This window comes from Lithobates pipiens, unplaced genomic scaffold (assembly GCF_037356315.1).
Source record: "Lithobates pipiens isolate NorthernLeopardFrog02 unplaced genomic scaffold, aLitPip1_a1.2 Scaffold_19, whole genome shotgun sequence".
Taxonomy (NCBI): Eukaryota; Metazoa; Chordata; class Amphibia; order Anura; family Ranidae; genus Lithobates; species Lithobates pipiens.
The window spans coordinates 592048564-592056240 of NW_027507764.1; positions in this window are offsets into that span (position 1 = coordinate 592048564).

Sequence of the window (7677 nt, forward strand, 5' to 3'; positions counted from 1 at the left end):
ATGTAAGGGGGCTGCTGATGGGACACTCTGATGTAAGGCGGCTGCTCAGGGGACACTCTGATGTAAGGCGGCTGCTCAGGGGACACTCTGATGTAAGGCGGCTGCTCAGGGGACACTCTGATGTAAGGGGGCTGCTGATGGGACACTCTGATGTAAGGGGGCTGCTGATGGGACACTCTGATGTAAGGGGTGCTGATGGGACACTCTGATGTAAGGGGGCTGCTGATGGGACACTCTGATGTAAGGGGGCTGCTGATGGGACACTCTGATGTAAGGGGGCTGCTGATGGGACACTCAAAATGTAAGTGGGCCGGTCTGGATGAAGTCCAGGGCCAAATTTCTTTCCCAGTCCAGCCCTGGGACACTCTGATGTAAGGGGGCTGCTGATGGGACACTCTGATGTAAAGGGGCTGCTGATGGGACACTCTGATGTAAGGGGGCTGCTGATGGGACACTCTGATGTAAGGGGGCTGCTGATGGGACACTCTGATGTAAGGGGGCTGCTGATGGGACACTCTGATGTAAGGGGGCTGCTGATGGGACACTCAAAATGTAAGTGGGCCGGTCTGGATGAAGTCCAGGGCCAAATTTCTTTCCCAGTCCAGCCCTGGGACACTCTGATGTAAGGGGGCTGCTGATGGGACACTCTGATGTAAGGGGGCTGCTGATGGGACACTCTGATGTAAGGGGGCTGCTGATGGGACACTCAAAATGTAAGTGGGCCGGTCTGGATGAAGTCCAGGGCCAAATTTCTTTCCCAGTCCAGCCCTGCTCCCTTTTCATCTTCTCTTCCCACCCCCTCTTATTTTTATTCTTTTGCTCACTCCTCCTTTCCCCCCTCCCCAGTCCCGTAAATCTATCCATCATTCAGGCACCCCAACTGGGCCACCCTATTTAATGCTGATGACTTCTTTCTCATTCCCTACAGTTCTGTCCCTCTTGATTATCAACAATACTGGATGGCACTGGTGAAAGCTATCCTCTGCTGCAGATAAAATTTAGGGGTTTCTTCTGTGACCTAAAGTGGCAATGTATAAATGCTGTACAAAGTTATGTAAAGGCACAGCCAACAGAACATGGGCACAACTTTTCATTCACGGTGTAGCGCGGATCTCCTCAGGGACCACTAATTTTCACAGGCTGCCAGGTACACAACAAACATCATTCACTCCGGGTCAATGATCTGTTTAGGGGGTTGTCTTTATATTTATTACTTTATAAAATTGCAAAAGCTCTGGCACTCATGCACAAGGGATAGTAGCAGGAACCAGTCACTAGGATCCTACACCCAGGTCTGTACTCACAATGTCTCTGGATACTTGGATGCCTCCTTCCAATATCAACCAGACATTTCTCCTGTGACCTCTCCAGACCAGATCCTCAATGAAGTCCCTTTATTAGTTCCAGACATTTTTCAGCAAGTCGGGCAACCCATCAATAGTATAGCTATACATGCAGAACTTCAGCTGGGCATCCTAGCAGGGTAGCAGCCCTTCAGGTTGAAAACTTCTCCTCCTGGGCAAGAACAGGGCAGCTCCAGACACCTCACTATTTATGTACTCCCCATCCATCTATTGTGCACCTTCCCCCAGGGATTGGCTAAGGGAGCATAAATATTCAGGTTGCTGATTTGCCTTTCTAGCCCACTACAATCTAGAATCCTCCAGACGGCAGGGGCAAGCAATTGCAAGCAATAGCAAAAGCCCACAACAGCCAAAATGTTGTTCCACTGATTACAGAGGAGCCAAAAACTATATTTACCTAACAACCTATCTGGAAGGGAGAATGCTACACCAGGTACCACCAACAGGCCCTCTGCTATAATTTATGTTAGTGTGAGTCCCAACTCCCAGAGGGAGCCAAACAGCATGCATTCCCCAGCACATGTACAATACCGTACCTGACACTTAACCCCACATTCTTCCCAGCAGACCCCCGGGTACCAGTTCCAAGGATAGGCCATTAGTAGTAAAAGTGGCAGGTACAATACGTTTTCAAAGCTTTGCTTTCAGAACCTTTTGAGGTAGACAACTTCAAGACATATAAGTTCAAGGCATACAGCGTTTACTTTTATTAGCGGTCGTCTGCATTTTCCCAGGTTGGGCCATCTATATCCTGTCCCCAACTCCCTCCTGAACCGAGACACTAGGGCCTCTTCAGGTAATCCGTACATAGGGAATACCAACTGCTGGAAACACTACATTTCGGCAGGTGAGGACCCACGTCCCCTGGCCAGAGAGAGAGCACTGGGAATCCTGGATGATGTCAATACCCCTATTTGGTCAATTACATAACCCAGGATCCCTGGTCTTGTGTTTACATTACAGCGATGCTGGAAGTTCAGATAGGCATACACCTGCAAATGGCCTCAATAGTTTGATGGGTCTGAGAACAGAGAATGGACTCGATTTGCCTCAAGCCTAGGTGTGACCTAAACTCAAATCTTATTCTCAATTGTCGGAAACCTCCAATGCTTCCAACACTTCTGAATAATGAGGCCATATATAAAAACTTGAGGGTCCTGATTCTTATTTTCTTGGATTACACTGTCCTCCAACTGCCTTCCATCGCTCGCCTACCTAAAAAACATATATGATAGAGAACAGATGGGGGAAATGTATCGGTATGCCTTTGGGTACTTTCTGTTTTTTTTTCTTGACCCATACAAAAATAACCCAAAAAATACAGCAGCTGTTAATTAGTGAATGCAAGGACAGATGTACCTAGCAGTATGTAGTCACATTGAACTAGGTTTGTTATAGACATTTCAATTGTCCATGCAGCTTCCTCTGGTCTAATGAATGGCAGGAACTAGGGATGAGCTAATGGCCTGGTTTGGTTCGTGGAAGGATCTGGGAAAGAAAATAGCTTCCTTATTGACATGGGTTTTCCCCGCATCCAATTCGCTTAGCAGGAGATCGTGACCGCCTCTCTATGGAGCCGGTTCACATATCTCCGCAGAGGCTCTGGTGCAAATTGCACAGGAGCCCTTTGCGTCTTTTGGTCTGTTTCAGGTCCGAATTCAGCCATAAATTTGGGCTGAAATGGGATCTAAAAAAGTGAATGGAGACGCACTGGACTCCTTCTGTGAGCTGCTGCGTTCTCCAGTGTGAACCCAGCCTAAATCTCTCAATATGCTATTTGACAGCTTTCCCTATTCTTTTCCTACAGCAGATTCCAATACACTGACACTATGGCAGTTCCATGCCCTCCTTTATAGTGAGGGAGCTGGCATAGAACAAAGACCCTAAAATTGGCTGTTCTAAGGCAATTGACCAAAGTTCAAAGGCCCTTGCAGCGCATTCTAATTACAGCCAATGGCAGGAGTGCAAATTTCAACATTCAAATGTTTCCTAAGACTGTGAGTTGCAAATGGTTTTGGGTTGCCTCAAACTCAAGTGTGAATCCATATCTAACCTGAAGCTAATCCCTATTGGCAACACGGATTGGGTTTACCTCAAACCAACATCAGAACCCACATCTAACCCAAAGTTCATTCTTACTGGGAAAACGGATTGGGTTTGCTTCAAACCCACCTTTGAACTCACATCTAACCTAAAGCTCATCCCTATCGGGAACATAGCTTGGGTTTGCCTAAAACCTACATCTAACCTGAAGCTCATCCTTATTGGGAACACAGTTTGGGTTTGCCTCAAACCAACATCTAACCCAAAGCTCATCCCTATCAGGAACACAGATTGGGTTGCCTCAAGCCCACCTCTGAATCCACATCTAACCTGAAACTCATCCCTATCAACATGGATTAGTTTTCCCTCAGACCCACCTCTAAACCCACATCTAACCCTGAAGCTCATCCCTATTGGGAACACAACTTAGGTTTGCCTTAAACCCACGTCAGAACCCGCATCTAAACTGAAGCTCATCTCTATCGGGAACACAGCTTGGGTTTTCCTCAAACCCGCATCTGAACCTACATCTAACCCAAAGCTAATCCCTATTGAGTTTGCCTCAAGCCCACATCGACACCCACATCTAAACCTGAATCTCATCCCTATTGGGAACATTGCTCGGGTTTGCCTTTAACATACGTCAGAACCCACATCTAACCCTGAAGCTCATCACTTTTGAGGACACACCCCAGTATTTATATCCATGTAGCTGTGGCTCCTGAAGAGCTTGCGCTATGCTTTTTTCCAAAGTTAAAGTTTGCCTAAACTGCAGTTTGGTTTGGGTGTAATTGTCTAAATTAGACTTCAGCATAAGTCTGACTGGACTGTGAGATGTTCAGCCTGGCCACAGGGGGGCACTGTCTCTTCTGGCAGGCATGGAACTATGGTCTGGTTAGGTGCTTAAGTTACTCACTCTCGGAGCCCACCCAGTGGGAGGGATGCTCTCATTGTGCTTTCTGGGAGAGGGTACTTAAGATGTGGATGGCACGTGGTATGGGGTTCCGGTTCAGAACGATGTACTGACTTCATGGTCCTGATCCTCCTAACCAGCCCCCAGGAAGGCTATGGCCTGGGGTGGGGATCCACCCGACTTTAATGTCTCTGGGCTGGCTGGCCCGAGGCAAGGAAACTAAGAGAAGGATTCTGAGGTGGTTAGGTGCCGTCTCCGGTTCGGGAGAGACCCAGTGACTTCAAGCATTCCAGGGGAGGACTCTTCAGAAGAAGACCACGTACGGGTTGGCTTCTTAGTGAGAGCCTGGAAGGGCTGAAGTAACCGAGAGAATCCGGTCAAGCTGGCTGAAAGAACCAGGTATCCTACAAGTGTTTCAAGCTTAGTTTTCTTACATGTTCTACAACAACGTCTGTGGCAGAGACATTATCTTGTATGTTCTACAACAACGTCTGTGGCAGAGACTTGTTTCTGAGCAAACACCTTGTTGGCTGCTAGGCCTTGTGAGAGAGGGACTGTCCAACCTGAGTGATCATCTAGTTGCAAATGGCTATTCTCTGGATGCAGTCAAAGTAAGCAAGTTCTTCAACAAATTTGACTTTTACACTAATGCCACGTACACACGACCGGACTTTTCGAGGGACTAGGTCCGGCGGTCTTTCCGACGGAGTTTCGGCGGAGTTCCGACGGACTTCCCGAATGAACGGACTTGGCCACACACAATCACATCAAAGTCCAACGGATTCTAACGTGATGACGTACGACTGGACTAGAATAAGGAAGTTCATAGCCAGTAGCCAATAGCTGCCCTATCGTCGGTTTTTGTCCACCGGACTAGCATACACACGAACGGATTTCTCGGTCCGGCGGAGTTCCGGTGGAAAAATTTAAAACATGTTCTATTTCTAAAGTCCTCTGGATTTTTGGCAAGCAAAGGTCCGATGGAGCCCACACAAGATCTAATTGTCCGACGGACTCGTTCCATCGGACCTTTGCTGTCAAAAAGTCCGGTCGTGTGTACGCGGCATTAGAGTACCTTAACTTCCCTTCCAACCCTTTGATCCCAATTCAAGAGACTGTTTCATTGTCTACGTTTTTGCAAATAAAATCCATTCAGTTGATCTGTTGTCAGTCTCTAAGTTACTGAGCCATCTACCACGGGAACCCCTAGACATACAACGAGGAAAACAGGAGGTAATGGTAAGCCCAAAACTAACCAGCAGCTCCTTCGGGGGTTAGTGCTACATCCACATAGGTAACTCATGGGTTACTTTATCCAATCACCATGGAATGTGACAAGACAGACGATTGTCCATGCACATGATGGGAGGTGGGGAGGATTTTTTAACCACCCTGTTCTAACTAAATAATCTAATCACCACAGTGCACTGAAGTCCTGAACAGGTGACCCTTGCTCAAGTTAAGATAATGGTAAAACTGCATTCTATGTGGGTGACAGATGGTGCTGAAGGCCCCTGACCATATTTAGGGATGGTGGTTCCAGTTTTTTTTTTTCCAAATTCTTTATTTAAAGTATCCAACATACACAGAGCAGTAAATCACATTAGACAGATACATGCATAAAGTGACCCTAGCGAGATCCAGTACTAACCGGAAGAACAACATCAGTTATAATTAGCATGATTTTTGTTATTGCTGGGTGTTTAGGCGAGGTCGCATGGGCGACCTCACAGGAACAACCAGCAATAACAAAAATCCATTTTTAATTAAATCAAGTGAAAAGAAAAGATAGGAGCTAGAGAAATGTAGGAGTGGGAGAGAGAACAGTAGGGGAAAGGGGAGAGGAGAGATCAAAAAAAAAAAGGGGGACGTTGGGGAGGGAAGGTAGAGTGTAATACATGTGTAGTTGCCAGCAGAGAGTTGGAGGACCCAAAGGACATTAGGATACCGCGTCTTAGTACCCTCAAGATGCGAAGAGGGCCTTTCCTTCCTCTGAGAATGTAACTATGTTCCAATGGACCCAGGTTTTAGAATAAGTGTCATGCCTATTTTGGGGAGAACATAACAGGCATTCCATCTTGTTCACCTCTTCAGTTTTCGAGAGCCAAAGCAAGACAGAGGGAAGTCGTGAGTCTCTCCAGAGCAGCGCAATGCACGATCTGGCAGCATTAAAAACATGGCGTCGAGAATCTCATTACGGAACCTCCTCAAAGAATTTAAGATGTACAAGGCAATCTCTCACCTGAAAAGGAACTTTACTAAATCGGAAGCCATGGGTATAGCAGTCCTACCCCAAACCCTTTCTGACTTGCAGGCCAACTTTAGCTTCAAGTGGACCAACACAGCCTTAACATATCTAGGCACAAAGATCCCAGCTGACATATCCCGGACGTTTGACCTCAACTTTCCACCACTATTGACCAAGGCCCGATTGCTCTTGGAGAAGTGGCACGGAGGCCTCCATTCTTGGTTTGGAAGGTGCCACCTCCTTAAAATGAATATTCTGCCCAAATTTATCTACCTCATTCAAGCCTTTCTCATACATCTACCGCCCCACTTTTTCAAACAAGTACAATCCCTCTTTACCAGGTTTGTTTGGGCACATAAGAAGCCTGGACTGCGCCACTCACAACTGACACTTCCCAAGCACTTTGGAGGACTAGCACTCCCTGACATACGTCAGTACTACCTAGCGTCCCATCTTGGATGGATACTTGATTGGAGACGGAATAAGACCTCCAAACTCTGGGTGCAAATTGAGCAGTCCCAAGTCCAAATATCTTTGGACAGCGCATTGTGGTGCTACAAAGACCTCCCTGCAGCCTTGAAGACACACCCATTCATAGGTACTACCTTGAGACATAGCCACCACACTGCCACTCACGCATCTCTTATATCCAATGTTTCCCCCTTACTCCCAATCCTGGGCCACCCAAGATTTGAACCGGGTCTACACCCTGTGGAGTATGCATCCCTCAGCGACTCTGGCCACAACCATGCAGCCAAATTCATCACCGGGGAGAGGTGGCCATCTATCTCTGAGCTCACGGACCCATTGAGAACGTACCAACTCCCCTTCTGGAAAGCAATGCAATTGCACCATTTTCTTCACTCCCTCCCGCAACCCCAGGATTTTACGCAACAACTGTCCCCATTTGAAACATTGTGCTCGGGAACTGACCCGCTGGCTCACATACTCTCTCAAACTTACGCTTTATTAATCATGCCAAAAGACCCACCACACTTACCCTGTCTAGCAAAATGGGAAAGAGACCTTAACCATGTTTTCGATATCACCCTGGCCCTTAAATCCTCTCCCTGTACCAAAATTCGGGAAACCAACTTAAAGGTCCTCAC